The following is a 9546-nucleotide window of genomic DNA, read 5'->3' on the forward strand; positions in this document are numbered from 1 at the left end:
CGCCGCCAAGGTCAAGAGGGTTGAGCGTGCCGTTAGAGATCGCCTACGGCCACATCACCCTGAAAGCGCCCGATCTCGTCTGATCTCGGAGGCTAAGCAGGGTCGGGCCTGGTTAGTACCTGGATGGGAGACCGCCTGGGAATACCAGGTGCCGTAGGCTTCTTTTTTTCTTGGATTTCTGGACTTGCCCTGTTTTTTTTCCTCGTTTCCCATCTTGGCGCCGCCAAAGTCAAGAGGGTTGAGCGTGCCGTAAGAGATCGCCTACGGCCACATCACCCTGAAAGCGCCCGATCTCGTCTGATCTCGGAGGCTAAGCAGGGTCGGGCCTGGTTAGTACCTGGATGGGAGACCGCCTGGGAATACCAGGTGCCGTAGGCTTCTTTTTTTCTTGGAGTTCTGGACTTGCCCTGTTTTTTTCCTCGTTTCCCATCTTGGTGCCGCCAAAGTCAAGAGGGTTGAGCGTGCCGTAAGAGATCGCCTACGGCCACATCACCCTGAAAGCGCCCGATCTCGTCTGATCTCGGAGGCTAAGCAGGGTCGGGCCTGGTTAGTACCTGGATGGGAGACCGCCTGGGAATACCAGGTGCCGTAGGCTTCTTTTTTTCTTGGATTTCTGGACTTGCCCTGTTTTTTTTCCTCGTTTCCCATCTTGGCGCCGCCAAAGTCAAGAGGGTTGAGCGTGCCGTAAGAGATCGCCTACGGCCACATCACCCTGAAAGCGCCCGATCTCGTCTGATCTCGGAGGCTAAGCAGGGTCGGGCCTGGTTAGTACCTGGATGGGAGACCGCCTGGGAATACCAGGTGCCGTAGGCTTCTTTTTTTTGGGGGAGTTCTGGACTTGCCCTGTTTTTTTTCCTCGTTTCCCATCTTGGCGCCGCCAAGGTCAAGAGGGTTGAGCGTGCCGTTAGAGATCGCCTACGGCCACATCACCCTGAAAGCGCCCGATCTCGTCTGATCTCGGAGGCTAAGCAGGGTCGGGCCTGGTTAGTACCTGGATGGGAGACCGCCTGGGAATACCAGGTGCCGTAGGCTTCTTTTTTTGGGGGGCGTTCTGGACTTGCCCTGTTTTTTTTCCTCGTTTCCCATCTTGGCGCCGCCAAGGTCAAGAGGGTTGAGCGTGCCGTTAGAGATCGCCTACGGCCACATCACCCTGAAAGCGCCCGATCTCGTCTGATCTCGGAGGCTAAGCAGGGTCGGGCCTGGTTAGTACCTGGATGGGAGACCGCCTGGGAATACCAGGTGCCGTAGGCTTCTTTTTTTCTTGGATTTCTGGACTTGCCCTGTTTTTTTTCCTCGTTTCCCATCTTGGCGCCGCCAAAGTCAAGAGGGTTGAGCGTGCCGTAAGAGATCGCCTACGGCCACATCACCCTGAAAGCGCCCGATCTCGTCTGATCTCGGAGGCTAAGCAGGGTCGGGCCTGGTTAGTACCTGGATGGGAGACCGCCTGGGAATACCAGGTGCCGTAGGCTTCTTTTTTTCTTGGAGTTCTGGACTTGCCCTGTTTTTTTCCTCGTTTCCCATCTTGGTGCCGCCAAAGTCAAGAGGGTTGAGCGTGCCGTAAGAGATCGCCTATGGCTACATCACCCTGAAAGCGCCCGATCTCGTCTGATCTCGGAGGCTAAGCAGGGTCGGGCCTGGTTAGTACCTGGATGGGAGACCGCCTGGGAATACCAGGTGCCGTAGGCTTCTTTTTTTCTTGGAGTTCTGGACTTGCCCTGTTTTTTTCCTCGTTTCCCATCTTGGTGCCGCCAAAGTCAAGAGGGTTGAGCGTGCCGTAAGAGATCGCCTACGGCCACATCACCCTGAAAGCGCCCGATCTCGTCTGATCTCGGAGGCTAAGCAGGGTCGGGCCTGGTTAGTACCTGGATGGGAGACCGCCTGGGAATACCAGGTGCCGTAGGCTTCTTTTTTTGGGGGGCGTTCTGGACTTGCCCTGTTTTTTTTCCTCGTTTCCCATCTTGGCGCCGCCAAGGTCAAGAGGGTTGAGCGTGCCGTTAGAGATCGCCTACGGCCACATCACCCTGAAAGCGCCCGATCTCGTCTGATCTCGGAGGCTAAGCAGGGTCGGGCCTGGTTAGTACCTGGATGGGAGACCGCCTGGGAATACCAGGTGCCGTAGGCTTCTTTTTTTTGGGGGAGTTCTGGACTTGCCCTGTTTTTTTTCCTCGTTTCCCATCTTGGCGCCGCCAAGGTCAAGAGGGTTGAGCGTGCCGTTAGAGATCGCCTACGGCCACATCACCCTGAAAGCGCCCGATCTCGTCTGATCTCGGAGGCTAAGCAGGGTCGGGCCTGGTTAGTACCTGGATGGGAGACCGCCTGGGAATACCAGGTGCCGTAGGCTTCTTTTTTTGGGGGGCGTTCTGGACTTGCCCTGTTTTTTTTCCTCGTTTCCCATCTTGGCGCCGCCAAGGTCAAGAGGGTTGAGCGTGCCGTTAGAGATCGCCTACGGCCACATCACCCTGAAAGCGCCCGATCTCGTCTGATCTCGGAGGCTAAGCAGGGTCGGGCCTGGTTAGTACCTGGATGGGAGACCGCCTGGGAATACCAGGTGCCGTAGGCTTCTTTTTTTCTTGGATTTCTGGACTTGCCCTGTTTTTTTTCCTCGTTTCCCATCTTGGCGCCGCCAAAGTCAAGAGGGTTGAGCGTGCCGTAAAAGATCGCCTACGGCCACATCACCCTGAAAGCGCCCGATCTCGTCTGATCTCGGAGGCTAAGCAGGGTCGGGCCTGGTTAGTACCTGGATGGGAGACCGCCTGGGAATACCAGGTGCCATAGGCTTCTTTTTTTCTTGGAGTTCTGGACTTGCCCTGTTTTTTTCCTCGTTTCCCATCTTGGTGCCGCCAAAGTCAAGAGGGTTGAGCGTGCCGTAAGAGATCGCCTACGGCCACATCACCCTGAAAGCGCCCGATCTCGTCTGATCTCGGAGGCTAAGCAGGGTCGGGCCTGGTTAGTACCTGGATGGGAGACCGCCTGGGAATACCAGGTGCCGTAGGCTTCTTTTTTTCTTGGATTTCTGGACTTGCCCTGTTTTTTTTCCTCGTTTCCCATCTTGGCGCCGCCAAGGTCAAGAGGGTTGAGCGTGCCGTTAGAGATCGCCTACGGCCACATCACCCTTAAAGCGCCCGATCTCGTCTGATCTCGGAGGCTAAGCAGGGTCGGGCCTGGTTAGTACCTGGATGGGAGACCGCCTGGGAATACCAGGTGCCGTAGGCTTCTTTTTTTCTTGGAGTTCTGGACTTGCCCTGTTTTTTTCCTCGTTTCCCACCTTGGTGCCGCCAAAGTCAAGAGGGTTGAGCGTGCCGTAAGAGATCGCCTACGGCCACATCACCCTGAAAGCGCCCGATCTCGTCTGATCTCGGAGGCTAAGCAGGGTCGGGCCTGGTTAGTACCTGGATGGGAGACCGCCTGGGAATACCAGGTGCCGTAGGCTTCTTTTTTTTGGGGGAGTTCTGGCCTTGCCCTGTTTTTTTCCTCGTTTCCCATCTTGGCGCCGCCAAGGTCAAGAGGGTTGAGCGTGCCATTAGAGATCGCCTACGGCCACATCACCCTGAAAGCGCCCGATCTCGTCTGATCTCGGAGGCTAAGCAGGGTCGGGCCTGGTTAGTACCTGGATGGGAGACCGCCTGGGAATACCAGGTGCCGTAGGCTTCTTTTTTTTGGGGGAGTTCTGGACTTGCCCTGTTTTTTTTCCTCGTTTCCCATCTTGGCGCCACCAAGGTCAAGAGGGTTGAGCGTGCCGTTAGAGATCGCCTACGGCCACATCACCCTGAAAGCGCCCGATCTCGTCTGATCTCGGAGGCTAAGCAGGGTCGGGCCTGGTTAGTACCTGGATGGGAGACCGCCTGGGAATACCAGGTGCCGTAGGCTTCTTTTTTTTGGGGGAGTTCTGGACTTGCCCTGTTTTTTTTCCTCGTTTCCCATCTTGGCGCCGCCAAGGTCAAGAGGGTTGAGCGTGCCGTTAGAGATCGCCTACGGCCACATCACCCTGAAAGCGCCCGATCTCGTCTGATCTCGGAGGCTAAGCAGGGTCGGGCCTGGTTAGTACCTGGATGGGAGACCGCCTGGGAATACCAGGTGCCGTAGGCTTCTTTTTTTGGGGGGCGTTCTGGACTTGCCCTGTTTTTTTTCCTCGTTTCCCATCTTGGCGCCGCCAAGGTCAAGAGGGTTGAGCGTGCCGTTAGAGATCGCCTACGGCCACATCACCCTGAAAGCGCCCGATCTCGTCTGATCTCGAAGGCTAAGCAGGGTCGGGCCTGGTTAGTACCTGGATGGGAGACCGCCTGGGAATACCAGGTGCCGTAGGCTTCTTTTTTTCTTGGATTTCTGGACTTGCCCTGTTTTTTTTCCTCGTTTCCCATCTTGGCGCCGCCAAAGTCAAGAGGGTTGAGCGTGCCGTAAGAGATCGCCTACGGCCACATCACCCTGAAAGCGCCCGATCTCGTCTGATCTCGGAGGCTAAGCAGGGTCGGGCCTGGTTAGTACCTGGATGGGAGACCGCCTGGGAATACCAGGTGCCGTAGGCTTCTTTTTTTCTTGGAGTTCTGGACTTGCCCTGTTTTTTTCCTCGTTTCCCATCTTGGTGCCGCCAAAGTCAAGAGGGTTGAGCGTGCCGTAAGAGATCGCCTACGGCCACATCACCCTGAAAGCGCCCGATCTCGTCTGATCTCGGAGGCTAAGCAGGGTCGGGCCTGGTTAGTACCTGGATGGGAGACCGCCTGGGAATACCAGGTGCCGTAGGCTTCTTTTTTTCTTGGATTTCTGGACTTGCCCTGTTTTTTTTCCTCGTTTCCCATCTTGGCGCCGCCAAAGTCAAGAGGGTTGAGCGTGCCGTAAGAGATCGCCTACGGCCACATCACCCTGAAAGCGCCCGATCTCGTCTGATCTCGGAGGCTAAGCAGGGTCGGGCCTGGTTAGTACCTGGATGGGAGACCGCCTGGGAATACCAGGTGCCGTAGGCTTCTTTTTTTTGGGGGAGTTCTGGACTTGCCCTGTTTTTTTTCCTCGTTTCCCATCTTGGCGCCGCCAAGGTCAAGAGGGTTGAGCGTGCCGTTAGAGATCGCCTACGGCCACATCACCCTGAAAGCGCCCGATCTCGTCTGATCTCGGAGGCTAAGCAGGGTCGGGCCTGGTTAGTACCTGGATGGGAGACCGCCTGGGAATACCAGGTGCCGTAGGCTTCTTTTTTTGGGGGGCGTTCTGGACTTGCCCTGTTTTTTTTCCTCGTTTCCCATCTTGGCGCCGCCAAGGTCAAGAGGGTTGAGCGTGCCGTTAGAGATCGCCTACGGCCACATCACCCTGAAAGCGCCCGATCTCGTCTGATCTCGGAGGCTAAGCAGGGTCGGGCCTGGTTAGTACCTGGATGGGAGACCGCCTGGGAATACCAGGTGCCGTAGGCTTCTTTTTTTCTTGGATTTCTGGACTTGCCCTGTTTTTTTTCCTCGTTTCCCATCTTGGCGCCGCCAAAGTCAAGAGGGTTGAGCGTGCCGTAAGAGATCGCCTACGGCCACATCACCCTGAAAGCGCCCGATCTCGTCTGATCTCGGAGGCTAAGCAGGGTCGGGCCTGGTTAGTACCTGGATGGGAGACCGCCTGGGAATACCAGGTGCCGTAGGCTTCTTTTTTTGGGGGAGTTCTGGACTTGCCCTGTTTTTTTTCCTCGTTTCCCATCTTGGCGCCGCCAAGGTCAAGAGGGTTGAGCGTGCCGTAAGAGATCGCCTACGGCCACATCACCCTGAAAGCGCCCGATCTCGTCTGATCTCGGAGGCTAAGCAGGGTCGGGCCTGGTTAGTACCTGGATGGGAGACCGCCTGGGAATACCAGGTGCCGTAGGCTTCTTTTTTTCTTGGATTTCTGGACTTGCCCTGTTTTTTTTCCTCGTTTCCCATCTTGGCGCCGCCAAAGTCAAGAGGGTTGAGCGTGCCGTAAGAGATCGCCTACGGCCACATCACCCTGAAAGCGCCCGATCTCGTCTGATCTCGGAGGCTAAGCAGGGTCGGGCCTGGTTAGTACCTGGATGGGAGACCGCCTGGGAATACCAGGTGCCGTAGGCTTCTCTTTTTCTTGGAGTTCTGGACTTGCCCTGTTTTTTTCCTCGTTTCCCATCTTGGTGCCGCCAAAGTCAAGAGGGTTGAGCGTGCCGTAAGAGATCGCCTACGGCCACATCACCCTGAAAGCGCCCGATCTCATCTGATCTCGGAGGCTAAGCAGGGTCAGGCCTGGTTAGTACCTGGATGGGAGACCGCCTGGGAATACCAGGTGCCGTAGGCTTCTTTTTTTGGGGGGCGTTCTGGACTTGCCCTGTTTTTTTTCCTCGTTTCCCATCTTGGCGCCGCCAAGGTCAAGAGGGTTGAGCGTGCCGTTAGAGATCGCCTACGGCCACATCACCCTGAAAGCGCCCGATCTCGTCTGATCTCGGAGGCTAAGCAGGGTCGGGCCTGGTTAGTACCTGGATGGGAGACCGCCTGGGAATACCAGGTGCCGTAGGCTTCTTTTTTTTGGGGGAGTTCTGGACTTGCCCTGTTTTTTTTCCTCGTTTCCCATCTTGGCGCCGCCAAGGTCAAGAGGGTTGAGCGTGCCGTTAGAGATCGCCTACGGCCACATCACCCTGAAAGCGCCCGATCTCGTCTGATCTCGGAGGCTAAGCAGGGTCGGGCCTGGTTAGTACCTGGATGGGAGACCGCCTGGGAATACCAGGTGCCGTAGGCTTCTTTTTTTGGGGGGCGTTCTGGACTTGCCCTGTTTTTTTTCCTCGTTTCCCATCTTGGCGCCGCCAAGGTCAAGAGGGTTGAGCGTGCCGTTAGAGAACGCCTACGGCCACATCACCCTGAAAGCGCCCGATCTCGTCTGATCTCGGAGGCTAAGCAGGGTCGGGCCTGGTTAGTACCTGGATGGGAGACCGCCTGGGAATACCAGGTGCCGTAGGCTTCTTTTTTTCTTGGATTTCTGGACTTGCCCTGTTTTTTTTCCTCGTTTCCCATCTTGGCGCCGCCAAAGTCAAGAGGGTTGAGCGTGCCGTAAGAGATCGCCTACGGCCACATCACCCTGAAAGCGCCCGATCTCGTCTGATCTCGGAGGCTAAGCAGGGTCGGGCCTGGTTAGTACCTGGATGGGAGACCGCCTGGGAATACCAGGTGCCGTAGGCTTCTTTTTTTCTTGGAGTTCTGGACTTGCCCTGTTTTTTTCCTCGTTTCCCATCTTGGTGCCGCCAAAGTCAAGAGGGTTGAGCGTGCCGTAAGAGATCGCCTACGGCCACATCACCCTGAAAGCGCCCGATCTCGTCTGATCTCGGAGGCTAAGCAGGGTCGGGCCTGGTTAGTACCTGGATGGGAGACCGCCTGGGAATACCAGGTGCCGTAGGCTTCTTTTTTTCTTGGATTTCTGGACTTGCCCTGTTTTTTTTCCTCGTTTCCCATCTTGGCGCCGCCAAAGTCAAGAGGGTTGAGCGTGCCGTAAGAGATCGCCTACGGCCACATCACCCTGAAAGCGCCCGATCTCGTCTGATCTCGGAGGCTAAGCAGGGTCGGGCCTGGTTAGTACCTGGATGGGAGACCGCCTGGGAATACCAGGTGCCGTAGGCTTCTTTTTTTTGGGGGAGTTCTGGACTTGCCCTGTTTTTTTTCCTCGTTTCCCATCTTGGCGCCGCCAAGGTCAAGAGGGTTGAGCGTGCCGTTAGAGATCGCCTACGGCCACATCACCCTGAAAGCGCCCGATCTCGTCTGATCTCGGAGGCTAAGCAGGGTCGGGCCTGGTTAGTACCTGGATGGGAGACCGCCTGGGAATACCAGGTGCCGTAGGCTTCTTTTTTTGGGGGGCGTTCTGGACTTGCCCTGTTTTTTTTCCTCGTTTCCCATCTTGGCGCCGCCAAGGTCAAGAGGGTTGAGCGTGCCGTTAGAGATCGCCTACGGCCACATCACCCTGAAAGCGCCCGATCTCGTCTGATCTCGGAGGCTAAGCAGGGTCGGGCCTGGTTAGTACCTGGATGGGAGACCGCCTGGGAATACCAGGTGCCGTAGGCTTCTTTTTTTCTTGGATTTCTGGACTTGCCCTGTTTTTTTTCCTCGTTTCCCATCTTGGCGCCGCCAAAGTCAAGAGGGTTGAGCGTGCCGTAAGAGATCGCCTACGGCCACATCACCCTGAAAGCGCCCGATCTCGTCTGATCTCGGAGGCTAAGCAGGGTCGGGCCTGGTTAGTACCTGGATGGGAGACCGCCTGGGAATACCAGGTGCCGTAGGCTTCTTTTTTTTGGGGGAGTTCTGGACTTGCCCTGTTTTTTTTCCTCGTTTCCCATCTTGGCGCCGCCAAGGTCAAGAGGGTTGAGCGTGCCGTTAGAGATCGCCTACGGCCACATCACCCTGAAAGCGCCCGATCTCGTCTGATCTCGGAGGCTAAGCAGGGTCGGGCCTGGTTAGTACCTGGATGGGAGACCGCCTGGGAATACCAGGTGCCGTAGGCTTCTTTTTTTGGGGGGCGTTCTGGACTTGCCCTGTTTTTTTTCCTCGTTTCCCATCTTGGCGCCGCCAAGGTCAAGAGGGTTGAGCGTGCCGTTAGAGATCGCCTACGGCCACATCACCCTGAAAGCGCCCGATCTCGTCTGATCTCGGAGGCTAAGCAGGGTCGGGCCTGGTTAGTACCTGGATGGGAGACCGCCTGGGAATACCAGGTGCCGTAGGCTTCTTTTTTTCTTGGATTTCTGGACTTGCCCTGTTTTTTTTCCTCGTTTCCCATCTTGGCGCCGCCAAAGTCAAGAGGGTTGAGCGTGCCGTAAGAGATCGCCTACGGCCACATCACCCTGAAAGCGCCCGATCTCGTCTGATCTCGGAGGCTAAGCAGGGTCGGGCCTGGTTAGTACCTGGATGGGAGACCGCCTGGGAATACCAGGTGCCGTAGGCTTCTTTTTTTCTTGGAGTTCTGGACTTGCCCTGTTTTTTTCCTCGTTTCCCATCTTGGTGCCGCCAAAGTCAAGAGGGTTGAGCGTGCCGTAAGAGATCGCCTACGGCCACATCACCCTGAAAGCACCCGATCTCGTCTGATCTCGGAGGCTAAGCAGGGTCGGGCCTGGTTAGTACCTGGATGGGAGACCGCCTGGGAATACCAGGTGCCGTAGGCTTCTTTTTTTCTTGGATTTCTGGACTTGCCCTGTTTTTTTTCCTCGTTTCCCATCTTGGCGCCGCCAAAGTCAAGAGGGTTGAGCGTGCCGTAAGAGATCGCCTACGGCCACATCACCCTGAAAGCGCCCGATCTCGTCTGATCTCGGAGGCTAAGCAGGGTCGGGCCTGGTTAGTACCTGGATGGGAGACCGCCTGGGAATACCAGGTGCCGTAGGCTTCTCTTTTTCTTGGAGTTCTGGACTTGCCCTGTTTTTTTCCTCGTTTCCCATCTTGGTGCCGCCAAAGTCAAGAGGGTTGAGCGTGCCGTAAGAGATCGCCTACGGCCACATCACCCTGAAAGCGCCCGATCTCGTCTGATCTCGGAGGCTAAGCAGGGTCGGGCCTGGTTAGTACCTGGATGGGAGACCGCCTGGGAATACCAGGTGCCGTAGGCTTCTTT

At 56.5% G+C, this 9546-nt stretch overlaps 44 non-coding genes across 44 annotated transcripts; all 44 read left to right on the top strand.

Moving 5' to 3' along the window:
* The first annotated feature begins 41 nt into the window (after positions 1-41).
* On the top strand, positions 42-160 carry LOC141118768 (5S ribosomal RNA). The gene has a single exon (XR_012238128.1). It is a non-coding gene; the product is annotated as a 5S ribosomal RNA (ribosomal RNA).
* A 99-nt stretch (positions 161-259) lies between these two features.
* Positions 260-378, top strand: LOC141118769 (5S ribosomal RNA). The gene has a single exon (XR_012238129.1). It is a non-coding gene; the product is annotated as a 5S ribosomal RNA (ribosomal RNA).
* A 98-nt stretch (positions 379-476) lies between these two features.
* On the top strand, positions 477-595 carry LOC141118770 (5S ribosomal RNA). Its single transcript, XR_012238130.1, has one exon. It is a non-coding gene; the product is annotated as a 5S ribosomal RNA (ribosomal RNA).
* Positions 596-694: 99 nt separating this feature from the next.
* On the top strand, positions 695-813 carry LOC141118772 (5S ribosomal RNA). Its single transcript, XR_012238132.1, has one exon. It is a non-coding gene; the product is annotated as a 5S ribosomal RNA (ribosomal RNA).
* A 100-nt stretch (positions 814-913) lies between these two features.
* On the top strand, positions 914-1032 carry LOC141118773 (5S ribosomal RNA). The gene has a single exon (XR_012238133.1). It is a non-coding gene; the product is annotated as a 5S ribosomal RNA (ribosomal RNA).
* A 100-nt stretch (positions 1033-1132) lies between these two features.
* Positions 1133-1251, top strand: LOC141118774 (5S ribosomal RNA). Its single transcript, XR_012238134.1, has one exon. It is a non-coding gene; the product is annotated as a 5S ribosomal RNA (ribosomal RNA).
* Positions 1252-1350: 99 nt separating this feature from the next.
* On the top strand, positions 1351-1469 carry LOC141118775 (5S ribosomal RNA). The gene has a single exon (XR_012238135.1). It is a non-coding gene; the product is annotated as a 5S ribosomal RNA (ribosomal RNA).
* Positions 1470-1567: 98 nt separating this feature from the next.
* Positions 1568-1686, top strand: LOC141120195 (5S ribosomal RNA). The gene has a single exon (XR_012239521.1). It is a non-coding gene; the product is annotated as a 5S ribosomal RNA (ribosomal RNA).
* A 98-nt stretch (positions 1687-1784) lies between these two features.
* On the top strand, positions 1785-1903 carry LOC141118776 (5S ribosomal RNA). Its single transcript, XR_012238136.1, has one exon. It is a non-coding gene; the product is annotated as a 5S ribosomal RNA (ribosomal RNA).
* Positions 1904-2003: 100 nt separating this feature from the next.
* Positions 2004-2122, top strand: LOC141118777 (5S ribosomal RNA). Its single transcript, XR_012238137.1, has one exon. It is a non-coding gene; the product is annotated as a 5S ribosomal RNA (ribosomal RNA).
* A 100-nt stretch (positions 2123-2222) lies between these two features.
* LOC141118778 (5S ribosomal RNA) lies at positions 2223-2341 on the top strand. Its single transcript, XR_012238138.1, has one exon. It is a non-coding gene; the product is annotated as a 5S ribosomal RNA (ribosomal RNA).
* Positions 2342-2441: 100 nt separating this feature from the next.
* LOC141118779 (5S ribosomal RNA) lies at positions 2442-2560 on the top strand. Its single transcript, XR_012238139.1, has one exon. It is a non-coding gene; the product is annotated as a 5S ribosomal RNA (ribosomal RNA).
* A 99-nt stretch (positions 2561-2659) lies between these two features.
* LOC141120294 (5S ribosomal RNA) lies at positions 2660-2778 on the top strand. Its single transcript, XR_012239618.1, has one exon. It is a non-coding gene; the product is annotated as a 5S ribosomal RNA (ribosomal RNA).
* Positions 2779-2876: 98 nt separating this feature from the next.
* Positions 2877-2995, top strand: LOC141118780 (5S ribosomal RNA). Its single transcript, XR_012238140.1, has one exon. It is a non-coding gene; the product is annotated as a 5S ribosomal RNA (ribosomal RNA).
* A 99-nt stretch (positions 2996-3094) lies between these two features.
* Positions 3095-3213, top strand: LOC141120027 (5S ribosomal RNA). Its single transcript, XR_012239360.1, has one exon. It is a non-coding gene; the product is annotated as a 5S ribosomal RNA (ribosomal RNA).
* A 98-nt stretch (positions 3214-3311) lies between these two features.
* LOC141118782 (5S ribosomal RNA) lies at positions 3312-3430 on the top strand. Its single transcript, XR_012238141.1, has one exon. It is a non-coding gene; the product is annotated as a 5S ribosomal RNA (ribosomal RNA).
* Positions 3431-3529: 99 nt separating this feature from the next.
* On the top strand, positions 3530-3648 carry LOC141118784 (5S ribosomal RNA). Its single transcript, XR_012238143.1, has one exon. It is a non-coding gene; the product is annotated as a 5S ribosomal RNA (ribosomal RNA).
* A 100-nt stretch (positions 3649-3748) lies between these two features.
* LOC141118785 (5S ribosomal RNA) lies at positions 3749-3867 on the top strand. Its single transcript, XR_012238144.1, has one exon. It is a non-coding gene; the product is annotated as a 5S ribosomal RNA (ribosomal RNA).
* Positions 3868-3967: 100 nt separating this feature from the next.
* LOC141118786 (5S ribosomal RNA) lies at positions 3968-4086 on the top strand. Its single transcript, XR_012238145.1, has one exon. It is a non-coding gene; the product is annotated as a 5S ribosomal RNA (ribosomal RNA).
* A 100-nt stretch (positions 4087-4186) lies between these two features.
* Positions 4187-4305, top strand: LOC141120164 (5S ribosomal RNA). Its single transcript, XR_012239492.1, has one exon. It is a non-coding gene; the product is annotated as a 5S ribosomal RNA (ribosomal RNA).
* Positions 4306-4404: 99 nt separating this feature from the next.
* LOC141118787 (5S ribosomal RNA) lies at positions 4405-4523 on the top strand. Its single transcript, XR_012238146.1, has one exon. It is a non-coding gene; the product is annotated as a 5S ribosomal RNA (ribosomal RNA).
* A 98-nt stretch (positions 4524-4621) lies between these two features.
* LOC141118788 (5S ribosomal RNA) lies at positions 4622-4740 on the top strand. The gene has a single exon (XR_012238147.1). It is a non-coding gene; the product is annotated as a 5S ribosomal RNA (ribosomal RNA).
* Positions 4741-4839: 99 nt separating this feature from the next.
* On the top strand, positions 4840-4958 carry LOC141118789 (5S ribosomal RNA). Its single transcript, XR_012238148.1, has one exon. It is a non-coding gene; the product is annotated as a 5S ribosomal RNA (ribosomal RNA).
* A 100-nt stretch (positions 4959-5058) lies between these two features.
* LOC141118790 (5S ribosomal RNA) lies at positions 5059-5177 on the top strand. Its single transcript, XR_012238149.1, has one exon. It is a non-coding gene; the product is annotated as a 5S ribosomal RNA (ribosomal RNA).
* A 100-nt stretch (positions 5178-5277) lies between these two features.
* Positions 5278-5396, top strand: LOC141118791 (5S ribosomal RNA). Its single transcript, XR_012238150.1, has one exon. It is a non-coding gene; the product is annotated as a 5S ribosomal RNA (ribosomal RNA).
* A 99-nt stretch (positions 5397-5495) lies between these two features.
* LOC141118792 (5S ribosomal RNA) lies at positions 5496-5614 on the top strand. Its single transcript, XR_012238151.1, has one exon. It is a non-coding gene; the product is annotated as a 5S ribosomal RNA (ribosomal RNA).
* A 99-nt stretch (positions 5615-5713) lies between these two features.
* On the top strand, positions 5714-5832 carry LOC141118793 (5S ribosomal RNA). Its single transcript, XR_012238152.1, has one exon. It is a non-coding gene; the product is annotated as a 5S ribosomal RNA (ribosomal RNA).
* Positions 5833-5931: 99 nt separating this feature from the next.
* Positions 5932-6050, top strand: LOC141118795 (5S ribosomal RNA). The gene has a single exon (XR_012238154.1). It is a non-coding gene; the product is annotated as a 5S ribosomal RNA (ribosomal RNA).
* A 98-nt stretch (positions 6051-6148) lies between these two features.
* On the top strand, positions 6149-6267 carry LOC141120182 (5S ribosomal RNA). Its single transcript, XR_012239509.1, has one exon. It is a non-coding gene; the product is annotated as a 5S ribosomal RNA (ribosomal RNA).
* A 100-nt stretch (positions 6268-6367) lies between these two features.
* Positions 6368-6486, top strand: LOC141118796 (5S ribosomal RNA). Its single transcript, XR_012238155.1, has one exon. It is a non-coding gene; the product is annotated as a 5S ribosomal RNA (ribosomal RNA).
* A 100-nt stretch (positions 6487-6586) lies between these two features.
* On the top strand, positions 6587-6705 carry LOC141118798 (5S ribosomal RNA). The gene has a single exon (XR_012238156.1). It is a non-coding gene; the product is annotated as a 5S ribosomal RNA (ribosomal RNA).
* A 100-nt stretch (positions 6706-6805) lies between these two features.
* LOC141118799 (5S ribosomal RNA) lies at positions 6806-6924 on the top strand. The gene has a single exon (XR_012238157.1). It is a non-coding gene; the product is annotated as a 5S ribosomal RNA (ribosomal RNA).
* A 99-nt stretch (positions 6925-7023) lies between these two features.
* LOC141118800 (5S ribosomal RNA) lies at positions 7024-7142 on the top strand. Its single transcript, XR_012238158.1, has one exon. It is a non-coding gene; the product is annotated as a 5S ribosomal RNA (ribosomal RNA).
* A 98-nt stretch (positions 7143-7240) lies between these two features.
* LOC141118801 (5S ribosomal RNA) lies at positions 7241-7359 on the top strand. The gene has a single exon (XR_012238159.1). It is a non-coding gene; the product is annotated as a 5S ribosomal RNA (ribosomal RNA).
* A 99-nt stretch (positions 7360-7458) lies between these two features.
* LOC141118802 (5S ribosomal RNA) lies at positions 7459-7577 on the top strand. Its single transcript, XR_012238160.1, has one exon. It is a non-coding gene; the product is annotated as a 5S ribosomal RNA (ribosomal RNA).
* Positions 7578-7677: 100 nt separating this feature from the next.
* Positions 7678-7796, top strand: LOC141118803 (5S ribosomal RNA). The gene has a single exon (XR_012238161.1). It is a non-coding gene; the product is annotated as a 5S ribosomal RNA (ribosomal RNA).
* Positions 7797-7896: 100 nt separating this feature from the next.
* Positions 7897-8015, top strand: LOC141118804 (5S ribosomal RNA). The gene has a single exon (XR_012238162.1). It is a non-coding gene; the product is annotated as a 5S ribosomal RNA (ribosomal RNA).
* Positions 8016-8114: 99 nt separating this feature from the next.
* On the top strand, positions 8115-8233 carry LOC141118805 (5S ribosomal RNA). The gene has a single exon (XR_012238163.1). It is a non-coding gene; the product is annotated as a 5S ribosomal RNA (ribosomal RNA).
* A 100-nt stretch (positions 8234-8333) lies between these two features.
* On the top strand, positions 8334-8452 carry LOC141118807 (5S ribosomal RNA). The gene has a single exon (XR_012238165.1). It is a non-coding gene; the product is annotated as a 5S ribosomal RNA (ribosomal RNA).
* A 100-nt stretch (positions 8453-8552) lies between these two features.
* LOC141118808 (5S ribosomal RNA) lies at positions 8553-8671 on the top strand. The gene has a single exon (XR_012238166.1). It is a non-coding gene; the product is annotated as a 5S ribosomal RNA (ribosomal RNA).
* Positions 8672-8770: 99 nt separating this feature from the next.
* On the top strand, positions 8771-8889 carry LOC141118809 (5S ribosomal RNA). Its single transcript, XR_012238167.1, has one exon. It is a non-coding gene; the product is annotated as a 5S ribosomal RNA (ribosomal RNA).
* A 98-nt stretch (positions 8890-8987) lies between these two features.
* LOC141119625 (5S ribosomal RNA) lies at positions 8988-9106 on the top strand. Its single transcript, XR_012238960.1, has one exon. It is a non-coding gene; the product is annotated as a 5S ribosomal RNA (ribosomal RNA).
* A 99-nt stretch (positions 9107-9205) lies between these two features.
* Positions 9206-9324, top strand: LOC141118810 (5S ribosomal RNA). The gene has a single exon (XR_012238168.1). It is a non-coding gene; the product is annotated as a 5S ribosomal RNA (ribosomal RNA).
* Positions 9325-9422: 98 nt separating this feature from the next.
* Positions 9423-9541, top strand: LOC141118811 (5S ribosomal RNA). Its single transcript, XR_012238169.1, has one exon. It is a non-coding gene; the product is annotated as a 5S ribosomal RNA (ribosomal RNA).
* Positions 9542-9546: the final 5 nt, after the last annotated feature.

Source organism: Aquarana catesbeiana, linkage group LG13, assembly GCF_042186555.1.
Source record: "Aquarana catesbeiana isolate 2022-GZ linkage group LG13, ASM4218655v1, whole genome shotgun sequence".
In the NCBI taxonomy this organism is placed as follows: Eukaryota; Metazoa; Chordata; class Amphibia; order Anura; family Ranidae; genus Aquarana; species Aquarana catesbeiana.